Source organism: Marmota monax, unplaced genomic scaffold (assembly GCF_021218885.2).
Source record: "Marmota monax isolate L192 unplaced genomic scaffold, Marmota_monax_Labrador192_F-V1.1 WCK01_AAM20220418_F8-fsc00187, whole genome shotgun sequence".
Taxonomy (NCBI): domain Eukaryota; kingdom Metazoa; phylum Chordata; class Mammalia; order Rodentia; family Sciuridae; genus Marmota; species Marmota monax.
This window is the reverse complement of record NW_026694837.1, coordinates 3,445,190-3,460,121: the sequence shown is the minus strand read 5'-3', so window position 1 is coordinate 3,460,121 and position 14,932 is coordinate 3,445,190. Positions and strand designations below refer to the sequence as shown.

The 14,932-nt window shown below is 37.4% G+C and overlaps 1 protein-coding gene across 6 annotated transcripts in view; it reads left to right on the top strand.

The window, feature by feature from the left end:
- Positions 1-14,932, top strand: part of Bicral (BICRA like chromatin remodeling complex associated protein) — a 76,275-nt gene that overhangs the window by 19,925 nt on the left and 41,418 nt on the right. Inside the window, exon 2 of one of the 6 annotated variants that reach the window (XM_058573200.1) lies at positions 2,397-2,520. The exons of 3 other annotated variants lie outside the window; for them this stretch is intronic. The gene's annotated coding sequence lies outside the window, so the exon portion shown is untranslated. Of the gene's footprint in view, positions 1-2,190; positions 2,521-13,261; positions 13,636-14,932 lie in introns of those variants that run through there. 2 more of the 6 variants (XM_046426247.2, XM_046426245.2) reach the window with 2 other exon arrangements.

Below are 14,932 nucleotides of genomic sequence, written 5' to 3'. Positions count from 1 at the left end.
TTTGAGTCTGGGAATCCCCAGCATCTCCTCCTTGATAACATCACTGCCTTTGCAAATGGAATTTTGTTTGTTTACATTGTTGGTTGTTTCCAAAGGACTCATTTTTCTTGGAACATGCTGCAAAACCAAAATATTTTGAATGCTACTCATTGACAGAACAGTAGAGTCAAGAGTTTGCATAATTACTTTAACTAGATCCCTGATAATAACACTAGAAAGAATATACATATATTTATAATTACTATCATTTCCAAACATTTTAAAAACACTTTCATATATGGGGACAATGCCATATATAAAATACACTGAGCAATGGTAGAGAAAGATTAGCAGTTTTTATTTTAATCATTTAATTTTTACAGTACTGTATTTCAGTTAATTTGTGACTATGGGGTAGAAATGCAAATAAGTTTTCCCTTTTTTACTATCTATGATTAAAGTATACCTTGTTTTATAAGTAGAAAAGGTCACATTGGTAGCATTATTGCTTTTGCTTCATTTAAAATGTTCTCTAGCCAGGCACAGTAGACATGCCTGTGATCCCAGCGACTAGGGGAAGCTGAAGCAAGAAGATCACAAATTTTAAGACAGCCTGGGCTATTAAGCTGGACCCTGTCTCAAAATAAAAAAAATTAAAAAGGGATATAGCTCAGTGGCAAAGCGTCTCTGGGTTCTGTCAATCCCCAGGACTGCCAAAAAAAAAAAAATTCTCTATAATAAGTAAATAAATTAATCCCTTTTAGAGACAGACATTATATGCATATATGATTACACTGAACCATGTACAGCCAGAGGAATGAGAAGTTGTGTTCCATTTGTGTACAGTATGTCAAAATATATTCTAGCTGTGTGCGGTGGTGCACGCCTGTAATCCCAGTGGCTTGGGAGGCTGAGAGAGGAAAATCATTAGTTCAAAGCCAGGCTTAGCAACTTCGAGGCACTAAACAACTCAGTGAGACCCTGTCTCTAAATAAAAAACAAAATAGGGCTGGGATGTGGTTCAGTGGTTAAGTACCCCTGAGTTCAATCCCCGGTACCAAAATAAATAAATAAATGACTTAGATAAATCTCCATTTCTGGGCTGGGGATGTGGCTCAAGCGGTAGCACGCTCGCCTGGCATGCGTGCGGCCCGGGTTCGATCCTCAGCACCACATACAAACAAAGATGTTGTGTCCACTGAAAACTAAAAAAATAAAATAAATATTTTAAAAAAAAAAAGAAAAAAAAAATCTCCATTTCATTGAATAAAATATATCATTTTTCTGAATAAACCTAGAAATCAGAAAAGTGTCAGAGCAGCTCTTTAGTATTCAGGTCATTTGAAGATAAAAGTTAAGATTGCTGTTGTACTTATTTATTTTTATTTCTAAAATTTTTACTAGTGTGCTATTGGTTGATACATGAGCAGACTCATCTTTATGAATGGCTAGTTTCAGTATTGGCATACTGTTGACTTTTGTGGCTTAAGTCAGCTTGTCATTGAGAAGTGATTCTCTTAACTGGTTAATTTTTTTTAAGTTGTTGATAGACCTTTATTTTTTATTTATTTATATATGGTACTGAGAATCAAACCCAGTGCCTCACACTTGCCAGGCAAGTGTGCTACCATTGAGCCACAGCCTCAGCCCTGGTTAATTCTTGGAAAAAAATAATTAATGTGGCAATCAATGATTAAGACAGGAATTCAACTTCTATTTGGAAGTATAATACAAAAATTCTTTAATAGAAATTTGGTATTATAAGTGAAGAGTTGACATTCTATGTACCAAAGAATTATGAATTATCATAAAAATAGTTTCAGCTTAATTTTGCTTAACATTTAAAGGAAATCAGCTGGTTACAGTGGGGTACACCTGTAGTCCCTGCTACTTGGGAGGCTGGGAGGATTGCTTAAGTCCACACATTCAAGTCCAGCATGAGCAACAAAGCCAATTGCAAAAAGCAAAAATGAAATTGGGATAGTAACATTTTTTTGTATCATTTCTCAATAATTTTTCATGTATTGTTTTTAAACATAGTCATTAAAATGCCCTCTATTTCTTAGAAGACACAATAAAGAAACTATAAAAATATTTTTGTTGGGACATCTGTTTTTTTTTTTCCTATAAAGTTGTGTATTTCTTTTTAACATCTAATGTTGGTGCCCTCAAAAAGCCATATATGGCTGTGTCAGATATTCTTCAACTTAGATATTTACTTCTAAACATTTTAATGAACATAACTATTATTAATAAATTACTATGCTAAACACTTGGTAACTTAAATGAATTATAATTATGCTCAGTATATAAAATCCCTGTTTTCAGGTGGTCAGGGGTTTATTAAATGTTAAATGGTTTATCTTATCTTTTGTCCTGTGGATCTTACAAAATTATTATTTCCTTATACTTGAAAGAGTTGGACTCTCTGATCGGGAGCAGAGATGGGAAATCTGTTGGCTCCTCATGGCTTTTCTTACACAACAAGGATCCTGTTAGACAATAAGAATCCAGAATAAGCCAATGTGGAACTGTGAAATGGTGAGCAGCATTAGGCGTTACATTTGTAAAAAATCTGTAATATGTCTCCTAGCTGCATATTCTTAGAAACTAAATGAAAAGCAACTGACATTACCCTTGATAAAGTTAGTCCTTTAGAGACCAAGATCTTATGAAAGCAATTCAAAAGAGTAAACATTTAGTGGTCACGTACATATCAAGTATTGCACAGAGATGAAACAAAACTGACCTAGCTTTCATGGAACTTGTAAACTGATGGGGGAATCAGAAAAACAAGTATTGTCATCTGTGTCAGGCCTTGCTGGTGTGTCAGGCATGCTCTAGTGATGCAGTTAAGTGAGCAATTAATTTTGTTTGGGAAGTTAAAAAAAAAAAAAAAGCTACAGAAGGACAATATCGTTTTACTCCAGGCTTTAAAGAATAAGTAGATATTGTCGCTTGACCACTAAGAGATAATGTGGGAAGGTCTTTTATCTTCTAAATAGAAGGACAAGTACAAAGAATTGTTTAAAATGCTAAATATTCTATCAAGGTGGCCAAGCCAAGGATTCCTTATAGGGACAGTGGGCTGGAAAGAGGCACAAAATGAAGACTTACTGTAATAGGCCAGTATATTCAATTTGCAGATGCAAAATACCACAGAGACTAAAAGTTGCCTGGCTTTGAGATGGGAAATATTATTGCTCCCGTAAGTACTCTCATAACACTTGATGATGTATTTATTTAAATTTGGGCTCTGCCTTAGTTAGAAGAAAGGCATGATAACAAAGATAAACTGGGCACAGTAGCAAACGCCTATAATCCCTGTAGCTTGGGAGGCTGAGGAAGGAGGATCACAAGTTCAAAGCCAGCCTCAGCAAGTTGGCAAGGCTCTGAGCAACTTAGCAAGACCCTGTCTCAAAATAAACAAATAAAAAGGGATGAGAATGTGGTAAAGCACTCCTGCGTTCAATACCCAGTACTGAAAAGAAACCCCCAAAAAACAAAAAAAGATGTTACTGCAAAGCAGGATCTGAGCAGTGTCCAAAGACATCGTTGTTGCTTTTGGCATTCTTGTTTAGAATTCTAAAGGCAGCCCATCTGAGAAGGACTCAAAGAGGTGGGCTTCAGGCTGGGTTGGAATAATAGTTGGAATTTTAGTAGGTGTAGAATAAGAGGAAGAACATTTTAGATATGGAAATTATCACCTGGGCAAGGACAGGTACTAGAAATAATGCCTTGTGTCTAGGGGCTAGGTAGGTGGCATTGACCAGTGTAGGGAATAGTGGGGAATAACTTGCTCCATTCCACACTCTTTTTTTTTAATATTCTTTTAGTTTTTTCTAAATATTCTTTTAGGTGGACACAATACCTTTATTTTATTTTTATGGGGTGCTGAGGATCGAACCCAGTGCCTTCCACATGCGAGGCAAGCACTCTACTGCTGAGCTACAACCCAGCCCTCCATTACACATTCTTTACTTGTTCTCCCATAGGAATAATCTGGTCTCCAAAGAAAATACATATGTTCTTGAAAAACTGAAGTAAGTTTCAAGGAAAAGGGAATAAGCACACTCTCCCTGGCATGGCTGATTTTGTGGCAGGTTTGCCATTTTGTGGTCAACACCTTGGAAAGGGTGATAAGCTCATTTTTAAAAATGTTCACTGAGCTTCAATTTTATGTCAGGTACTGTTCTGGGCCAACATTCATCAGTAAATAGACATAAACTTCAACCTGGTGGAGCTAAGGTTCTAATGTAAATATAGTAAAGAGGAAAAAGGAGAAACAAAGGGATTATTAGTGGGAAAGGGTGAAAAGAGAACAATCCTGAAGATGGTCTAGGACAACACATCCCAAATAAGATTTCAACCACAGCATCTTCTTCAGTCAGATGCCCAAACTTGAGTTTGGAGAGGTGGAGCCTCAATTTGTATTTCTGAGCCAACCAGAGGTTCTTGTTGGCAGGTCCCACCTGACTCTATTCCACTTAGGACAGGTTTCCCAATTTGCCTGAAATTTTCCCAAGGGTAAAGAATAACTTCACATTCCTGGTAAATCAAAATATCCAAGGAATGAGCTTGGGGGTAGACAGGATTTTATGTTTTGTTTCGTTTTGGTTTTAACATTTTTTTAGTTGTAGATGGACACTATCTTTGTTTTATTTATTTATTTTTTTATGTGGTGCTGAGAATCGAACCCAGTGCCTCACGCATGCGAGGTAAGCACTCAACCACTGAGCTACTCAACCCCAGCCCAGGATTCCATGTTTTTAATAATCAACTCCTGTATCTATTATCTTGAAACAAATCTCAACCATTATGTTTTTTCATTTATACCTATTTCAGTATGGATCTCTAAAAGATAAAGGTTCTTATTAAAAATATAAACCCAACTTCATTATTACATCTAAAAACATTAGCAGAATGTAATATACTTACAATTCATCAGGAATTGCAACATTTCAATGCCAATAGATTGTAAGAAATCATATGTTTCGGGGGGCTGGGGTTATGACTAAGTGGTAGGGCGCGTGCCTTGCACGTGTGAGGCACTAGGTTTGATCCTCAGTACCACATAAAAATAAATAAAATAAAGGTGTTGTGTCCATCTACAACTAAAAAAAATATTTTTAAAAAACAAATTGTACATTTTTATGTCAGAATTGATTAGAATTATATGAGTCTAGTTACATGAAGTCTTTGGGAGCACACACTACATAAAATGCAGCTGGCCTACATTTAAGCCCTAGATATTTGTTCAGAATTTATTGTACCTGTTTATATGCTATTTACTGAGGACATAAAGATGAATATGACAAGATTCCTGCTTATGAGTATAGCACTATAATATCATTTTAACTCTTAATGTCTAGATGATAGTCTATTAGTAATATTTGTTTTGTTTTGGTACTGGAGATTGAACCCAGGGGCACTTAACCAATGAGCCATATCCTTAGCCCTTTTTTAAAATTTTATTTTGAAACAGATTCTTGTGAAGTCACTTAGAATCTTGCTAAGTTGCTGAGGCTGGTTTTGAACTCAAGATCTTCCTGTCTCAGCTTCTTGAGTAGCTGGGATTACAGGTGTGCACCACTGTACCTGGCTTTCTATTAGTAATATTTGAAGTCAGTGTTTTAATCTGTTATAATCGAGCTTTGCTCATTCTTTCCACTCTCAGCTGGTTGGTATGGGAGAGTGGGCAGCGAAAAGCATTCTGCAATGCTGAGGGCTTTGGTACTTTCAGTTTTGTATCTCTTGTATATCCAGATCCACTCAAGACTTGAGATTCAACCAATAGTTTCTTTTGATACCCTCCTTCATTGAGAGTTGAGGCCACCTCTCCACCCAAACTGGTACAGAATTAGCAGTTGAAATATGTTCACTCCAGGGCCATCTTTGCATCAGTCAGATGATGTGTACACAGATCTTCTGTCAGTAGATTCTTAGTGACTTTCAAAATTTTGAGGAACTGAGGTGTAGCTCAAAGATAGGACACTTGCTTAGCATGTACAAGACCCTGGATTCAATTTCCAGCATCACAAAGTTTCTAAAAGATCAAAATTAAAAAAAAAAATATATATATATATATATGTTCTGAGTAGTCTAGCAAACATGTTAAGCAGAATTTATTTTACTTTTTAATTATACAACGACACAATATCTTTATTTTGTATATTTATTTTTATGTGGTGCTGAGGATCGAACCCAGTGCCTCACATGTGCTAGGCAAGCACTCTGCCACTAAGGCACAACCTAGTCCCTTAAGCAGAATTTTTATTGGCTCCAAAATTTATTTACTTATTTTGGTCAATGGACCTTTATTTTATTTATTTATAGTAAGTGCTGAGAATTGAACCCAGTGATTCACATATGCTAAGCAAGCGCTCTACCACTGAGCCACAGCCCCAGCCCTAAAGTTTTTTAGCATGTGTATTTCTAGATAATTTTAGAATCTGTTGTTTCTCAAACTTAACTTAGACCACCTAAGATTATTTCCTCAGACACCAGAGTTTGAGAAACAATGATTTGTGTGGTTAATGATTCTTATAGTCATTAAACTCAAGATCATTAGTACTATGTTGTAGTGAGTTTATCTTCTTTCTTTTCTTTTGTACAGTAGAATGAACCCAGGGGTGCTTAACTATTGAGCCACATCCCCAGACTTTTCTATTTTTGAGACCGGGACTCACCAAGTTGCTTAGGGCCTTGCCAAAATGCGGAGGCTGGCTTTGAACTTGCAATCCTCCTGCCTCTGCTTTCCAAGTTGCTGGGATTACAGACATGCCCACCATACCTGGCTGGAATTTATCTTAATTAGGTTTGGGCCCTATATTTATTATTATTTTCTTGCTGAAATAATAATAAATTCTTGAATTTCATGGATTCCTGTGTTTCCATTTTTAGTTAATCACTGTTGATAGTCCATTCCTTGCAAACCATTGAGTTCTGGTGGTCCTAGATGCTGAAGAACTTAAATGGTTTTCAAACTTTTTTCTTCCAGTTAAGTAAGAGTTTAACCACTCAGTTGAAGGATATGTATGGTTACAAGTGAGGTGTCAGAGTGCCTCCACCAACAACCTTCGTAGGCTTCCAGAACAGCTCCTGGATGCCTCAAAGAATCCTAGGCCCTGGGAACAAAGTTTAAAATTTACTAATGTGGTCTATTAACTTCATTTAGAGATGGAAATAAAGGGGCCCCAAGAGGTTGGGGCTTGTTAATCACAAGTGTTCATCTAAAACAAGTCCTATGACTTCCAAATTCATCATTTCCCCCATGTCCCTAGCCTCTGTGAAGCCTTGGCAGATTTTGTTCCCAGGCCTCTAGCATTGTTGCTGTGCTGCCCCACATTACAGCCCATTGTGTTTGCCAACTGGAATGCTTGATATTAGGCACATTTATTTTTTTTTCTTTCTTTTTTTTCTTTAAAGAGAGAGAGGGAGAGAGAGAGAGAATTTTTAATATTTATTTTTTAATTATCGGCGGACATACTTCTTTGTTTGTATGTGGTGCTGAGGATCAAACCCAGGCCGCATGCATGCCAGGTGAGCGCACTACCACTTGAGCCACATCCCCAGCCCATTTAGGCACATTTCTACTCACATCATTCCAAGTTGGAATTAAAGTTTAAAGCGGGGAGGTATTAGAGACTGAAATTGATCAAGTTATGTTATATGCATGTATAAATATGCCACAATTAAGCCCATTATTCTGTATAATTAAGATGCACCAATTAAAAAGGAAAAAACCCCAAAAGTTTAAAGGTCTTCAAATTTTGCATTTCTTGAGATGCATCAAGGTTTTAGTACATTAATAGTCATCTTTTCTGACTTTGAGGGAATTTTTTAATAGCTGAATTTTTCTCCTAGTAATTTTTCTTCGTCTTTCCTACCTTCCCTTTGCTGCTAGAAACCTTTGGTGACAAAACAAATGAAGTTCTTTGTTGAAAAATAACTGAAAAACTCAGATCCAGTCATGTTGCTTTTGATACCTTCTTTTTATTGCAAATCAATATAATCAGGAAAATAGTCACGTTTTCTTCTAGCACAAGGTCATTTATTTCACAAAAAGTACTCTTCTATGCTGCCTGATATTCAGTGTCTAAAGCCCATTGTTTCATAAATTTTATCCAATTGTTAATCTTTTTTAAAAAATATAATGTAAGAAGGTAAGTGTAGTCCCAATTATTCTATCAGGGCCTTATAATCATTTTAAATTTTTTGAAATCACTTTAAGAAATAAGAACAATTTAATGAGTTCAACAGCCTGAATTATATAGACTCAATGTACCCTATAAGAGGGAAGAAAAGCAAAAAGGAGGAGGAAGGAGGACAGACATTTAAATCGTACAGTTTTCTCCTGTGCCTCCTTTGTTTTCTACCCTGAAGAACAGCTTAGGAAAGAGGAGACAGCTTTTTACTTCTATTTTTAATCAAGTTTACCTGAAGAAGCTTGGGAACTCCTGCAAAAATTTCTATCACTTCTCACTTTGCAGGTGTGATAAATTTTTACACATCCTTCTTCCAAAAGAGTAAGTTCTCTTATAAGCAGAAACCATGCCAGAAATTGAGGTCTTAGAATTATAAAATTTAACAGCCCAGAACAATTACACCCTGGTAAAAGGAATAAGATAACAATACTTTATATCCTGAATGACATAAATAATTACTTAGCCTGAGTAAATGGTTATTCGTGACAAATTTTTTTGATCATGACACTCCTTGGAAAATTGTCTACATACGTTAGTTCATTTTTTTTTTTTTTTTTGATTATCAGGGATTGAACCCAGGACACTTAACCACTGAGTCACATCCCCAGCCCTTTTTATATTTTATTTAGAGACAGGGTCTTGCTAAGTTACTTAGGACCTCACTAAGTTGCTGAGGCTGACCTTGAACTCACAATCCTCCTGCCTTAGCCTTCCGAGCCACTAGGATTAGAGGTGTGGGCCACCACACTTAGTCTCATTAGTTCACTTTTCAGCCTTGCTTTTCTGATGTTCAAGGTATTTACATTTGTTATTACTCTGTGTGTGTGTGTGTGTGTGTGTGTATGTGTGTTTGTGTTGGGGATTGAACCCAGGGAATAATCTACCACTGAACTATAGCTCCAGTCCTTTATGTTTTTTTCTTTTGAGACAGGGTCTCCCAGGTTGGCCTCAAACTTGTGAGATGTTCTCCTATCTCAGCCTCCTGAGTATCTGGGATTACATGGGGCGCCATCTTGTTCTGCTTATTATTATATTTTATGTAACATTCACTTGATATCCCCAGTCCCTATCATAGTACCTTGCATATAATATGTGCAAGGTACTGATATTCTTTATACTCCCTAAACTTGATAAAAGACAAATAAAGAAGCAGGCTCTCCCATTTTCTAAGCTGTTCTTCAGTGTAGAAAACAAAAGGAAGCACAGGAGAAAATTGAGCAAACAATTTAAATTTCTGCTCTTCCTTCTCCCTTGAACCCAGGCCGCACGCATGCCAGGCGGGCGCGCAACCGCTTGAGCCACATCCCCAGCCCCTGATGAACTCTTAATTGAAACAAAAACTTAGAATTAATTCTTGTAAGGCTATGGTGGAATAATCATCATAACCTTTTTACATAAGAAAACTTACATTTGAATAAAATATATGAAATAGTAGGGGTTAGACATTGGATATCAGGCAGCACTGAACAATGACTCTTGACCCATCTCCCCACACACATACACACCCCAAAAGAAAACAAACAACATGAGCTATATCAGTGTCCCTGCCCACTGGAAGGTCATAGCAGAGGGAGTCGACCCAGATGTGGTCTGGCAGTCTTACTTAGTTGAGCTAATAAAGCTGGAAGGTGAAAATGGCTAAAGTTCACAGGTGGGGCGAGAAGAGAGGTGCACAAAGAGAACACTCTTGAAACCTACACACCTTCCTCAAGATAATTGATCAGTCCATGTGTATGAGGAAACTACCAAGTCCTAGAAAAGGACCACCTGAAAGGATTAGAGGAAAGAAGACTTGGAACTCGTACAAAAGTTTGTGCCCACCTACAAGTGTGCAAAGTTCCTTGTAATTCATGGGACATCAGGTGGAGTAACCAGAAGGATACTGCCTCAGTACAGGGCAAAATTGACCCTCTACTGAAGATTGACAAAGTTTAAAAGGATCAAACCGTAGCTGGGTGTGGTGGCCCACACCTGTAATTCCAGTGAGTTGGGAGGCTGAGTCTAGTTCTACAAGTTCTAGGCCAGCCTGGGCAACCTAGTGAGAATCTGTCTCAAAATAAAAAATAAAAGGGGTAGGGTTGTAGCTTAGTGGTAGTATCCCTCGGCTCAATCCCCAGGATCACATTTATCAAATGGCCAATGAGGTGTGATGGTGCATACCTCAGTCTGGAGACTGAGGCAGGAGAATCACTTGAGCCTAGGAGTTTGAGGCCAGCTTGGGCAAACTTAGCAAGACCCCATTCTCCCCACATATATACACACCCCAAAAGAAGGAAATGTCTGGCATCCAATGAAAAATAACCAGAAAAATATCACTCATAATGAAGAGTGGGAAAAAAATGAATAAAGGCCCAACAATGACAGAGGAAACATTAAAATGTTAACCTTTTTCAGCTTATACAAAATAGTGATAAGGAAACATAGGGCATATTAAATGAAGACATGAAAGATATAAAAAAGACCTAAATTGAACTCTAGAGATGAAAATAGTGCTTGAAAATAACACACTGGCGGGATTACCAATTAAAAGCAAATTAGACGCTACAGAAGAGAAGAATAGTAAGCTTTAAGATACAGCAATAGAGTCTATCCAAATGAAAACCAGAGAGAAAAAAAGACTGAAACCTCCTTATCCCCAAAAAAGAAATACACACGCACACCAATTAGCAGCCTAATAATGCACTTATAATTGGGTTCTCAGAAGGAGAGGGAGGAGCATAAAATATTTGAAAACATTATAACTGAGATTTTTCTAAATTGAAGGAAAACTAGAAACCTGCATCCTATATGCCTAATGAACCCAAGCACAAAAGTATGAAGAAAACTATATCAAGGCATATTATAATCATATAGCCTAAAACTAGTGGTAAAGATAAAATTACAGAATTCAAATGGAAAAGATATTATGAATAAAAGAAACAAAGAAAGAAAACAAATTTCTCTTTGGAAATAATGAGTAACAATGCAGCAATACCTTTAAAAATGGGAGGGGGGCGTCTAATCTTGAACAATATGACCAGTGAAAATATATTTCAAAGATAAAGGTAGGAGCCAGACACAGTGGTGCACTTCTATAATCCCAGTGAGTGGTAGCTCAGGCAGGGTAATTGCAAATTGGAAGCCAGCCTTGGCAACTGAGTGAAACACTGTCTTCAAATAAAAAAATAAGAAGGGCTGGGGTATTTATTTTTTTCTAAATGTCAATACGATATAAAATAATTTTTTTTGAAAAAAAAAAAAAGGCTGGGGATGTAGATCAGTAGTAGAGTATCCCTGGGTTCAGTCCCTAGGACTGTAAAATAAAATAAAATAATAATAATAATAATTGAGTTGGGATGTAACTCAGTGGCAGAATACTTGCCTACCGTGTGTGAGGCCCTGGGTTTAATCCTCATCACTGCAAAAAATAACTATTTGCTTTTTAAGGCATAATAAATACTTTTTAAAAAAAACATATTTATTTATTTATTTATTTATTTTTAGTTATTGGCAGACACAACATCTTTGTTGGTATGTGGTGCTGAGGATCGAACCCGGGCTGCACGCATGCCAGGCGAGCGTGCTACCGCTTGGGCCACATCCCCAGCCCATAATAAATACTTTTTAAAGACATGAAAGTGCTGGGCATGGTGGCACATGTCTGTATTCTCACTTATTTGGGAGGCTGAGGGAGAAGGATTGCAAGTTCAAAGCCAATATTAGCAAAACACTGTCTCCAAAAAAATAAGGTGGCAGGTAACTGGAGATGTAGCTCCAGTAAAACACTGCTGGATTCAATCTCTAGTAAAAAGTATTTATCACTAGAAGACCTGCTATAAAAATAAAAAGAACCTCAGGAGGGGGCTGGGCTGGGATTGTGCTCAGCGGTAGAGCGCTCGCCTAGCATGGGTGGGACCCGGGTTTGATCCTCAGCACCACATAAAAATAAAATGCATTGTGTTGTGTCCATCTACACCAAAAAATAAATATTAAAAAAAAAAAAAAGAACTTCAGGAGGCTGAGGCAGGAGGATTGAGAGTTCAAAGCCAGCCTCAGCAATGGTGAGTTGCTAAGCAACTCAGTGAGACTCTGTCTCTAAATAAAATACAAAATAGGACTGGGGATGTGGCTCAGTAGTCAAGTACCCCCGAGTTCAATTTCCGGTCCAAAATAATAATGATAATAATAATAATAAAGAAAATCCTTTAGGAGAAGGAAAATAATGCCAGATGAAACCTGAGTTTACTCAAAGAAATAAAGAACACTAGAAATGGTATGTATGTGGATAAAAATAAAAATGACTATAGCTCGAAAAAAACATTCTGAAGACTGCAATCATTCCTAGTTCATGATTCCTTAAAGTCCAAATGTGATTCTGTGCTACCCTTGAACACCTTTTAGAGGTGAATTTGTAAGTGACTGGGAAATTATGTCATGTAGTGATGCTGTACCATAATTAATTCATATAAAGAAAATGTCAGTCATTTTTCATACTTTAGTAAGTCCTTGATAGCCTTTTAAAATTCAGTTTCTTGGCCAACATCTTCAGTATGCCATATTTTTGGAAGAATAAGAAGTCAAGAAAACACAACTAGTGCTCACATGCCAAAGTTCAGTTTGTGAAGGATTTGAAATCCTGTTTTCTGTCTCTCAAAAGTCAAGCTTAGTTTTTTCCCATTGCCACTATCTTAGAGCGTCTTAAAGAACCAGAGCTCAGCTGGCTTTGCTGAAATACATCTTCCTGATACCAATAGGTTTCTTGTTACTAGAGCTTTCCTTCATGTGAAAAGAATTTAAATAGTCTGTCATTTTTCTTCATATCTCTGCGTGAGAACTCTTTGATATTCTTCCTGACCCTAACGAAAATCAAATTGTTTTTAAGATATTTCCTTACAAAGCTGATGTAACCATGCGCATTGGTGTATTCCTGTAATCCCAGTGACTTGGGAGACTGAACAGGAGGATTGCAAGTTTGATGTCAGCCTTAGCAACATAGTGAGACACTCAGCAACTTAGTGAGAACCTGTCTTAAAATAAAAAGAATGGGGTGGGGGGAGGTGGGGGGGTGCTGGTGTTGTGGCTCAGCGGTAGAGTGCTTGCCTAGCACATGAAAGGCCCTGGGTTCTATCCTCAGCACCACATAAAAATAAATAAATAAGATAAAGGTATTGTGTCCAACTATAACTAAAAAATATTAAAAAGAAAGAACCAGGATATAGTTCAGTGGTAAAGCACTCTTGTGTTCAATCCCCAGCTTAAAAAAAAAAAAAAGGCTGATACAGAGTATTCTTTGTTTTGCTTTGTTTTGTTTTTGCAGTTCTGGGGATTGAATCCAGAAGTGCTCTGCCACTGAGCTGTACCCCAGCCCCCTATATTTTTTAGTTTTGAGACTGGGTCTCACTAAGTTGCAGAGGCTGGCCTTGAACTTGGAATCCTTCTGCCTCAGCCTTCCAAGTCACTGGGATTGCAGGTATGCATCACTATGCCAGACTATTGTGCAGAATTTTAAAATTTTTGGCATGAAATTTGTCAATTTTTTGTGACTTCTGTATTATGTGACATACTTGGACTTCCCTGTGCCAAGATTTTTTTCTTTAATTCTCCCATGTGTTATTTTAGCACTTTAAGCTTCTTTCTCCTTCACTCCCTCATTTAACTCTTAGATCCATTTGGAATTTATTTTTGTGTAAGGTGTGAGGTATGGGTCCACATATTTTCCATATGATTGCCATTTCTCCACTGTTTTGAAACATCACTTTTACACTGTATCCTCTTGATTAAAAGCTATTATTCAAGATATTTATTGATTCTATTAAGAATAATTTTAAATATTAGTTTTAATATATTCAAGGGTGTTTCCAGTGTCCATGGTAGTGATTCTGAACTTGCGGGGTGACCTATTCCCCTTCCCTCCCTTACAAACCTTGCTGTCAAGAGCTGCTGTTTCTGAGTGACTGTGGCTTGGTAATAGCTGTTGCCAAGAAATAGTTTCCAACCATTGATCTAGGGAGTCTCCCCTTGGACAAGGACCATCTTTCACACAGCTGTAGAAAACTCACCTGGTGTCATACATCTATCCAGTGACTCCAGGCTTATTACTTGAATGAAAAAAAAAAAAATAGAGCCTTAATTAGAATTCAGAATTGAGAATCCAAAGAAACTCTTCCTTTTTTAGTCTGATCCTGGAATTGTCTTTCCATTTTAGAATTGTAGTCTTTTTTTTTTTTGGTGATACCTAGGATTGAACTAATATAAGGGCACTTGACCACTAAGCCACATCCCCAGCTCATTGTATTTTATTTAGAGACGGGGTCTCATTGAGTTGCTTAACGCCTCATTTTTGCTGAGGCTGGCTTTGAACTCGTGATCCTCCTTTCTCAGCCTTCCAAGCTGCTGGGATTATAGGCATACACCACTGCACCCAGCTAGAACTGTAGTCAGATTTTATAATTTTACTTTAATGAGCCATATATCATTCTGGGGAAAGGATTAGACTGCATTTCAGCACAATTTAAAGCCAGGGATGCAGGGGTAAGGTCCATCTCTTGTAATTTGAAACTGTTTAAAGCCAGAAAAGAGTGTGGTCCTTTAAAAAGTAGAATTCTCAGGGTGCCCTTGACTGTGAAGACTCTTAAGAGTTCTGTCTGCAGGGGACTGAGGAAGCCGCCTGCCTGGTAGGGTCCCCAATGCACTCATAGGCTGGATATCCTCAGGGAGGCTCTTTTAAGTCAAGTGTTTGAGCAGCCTCCTTGGTTTGATAGAGAATG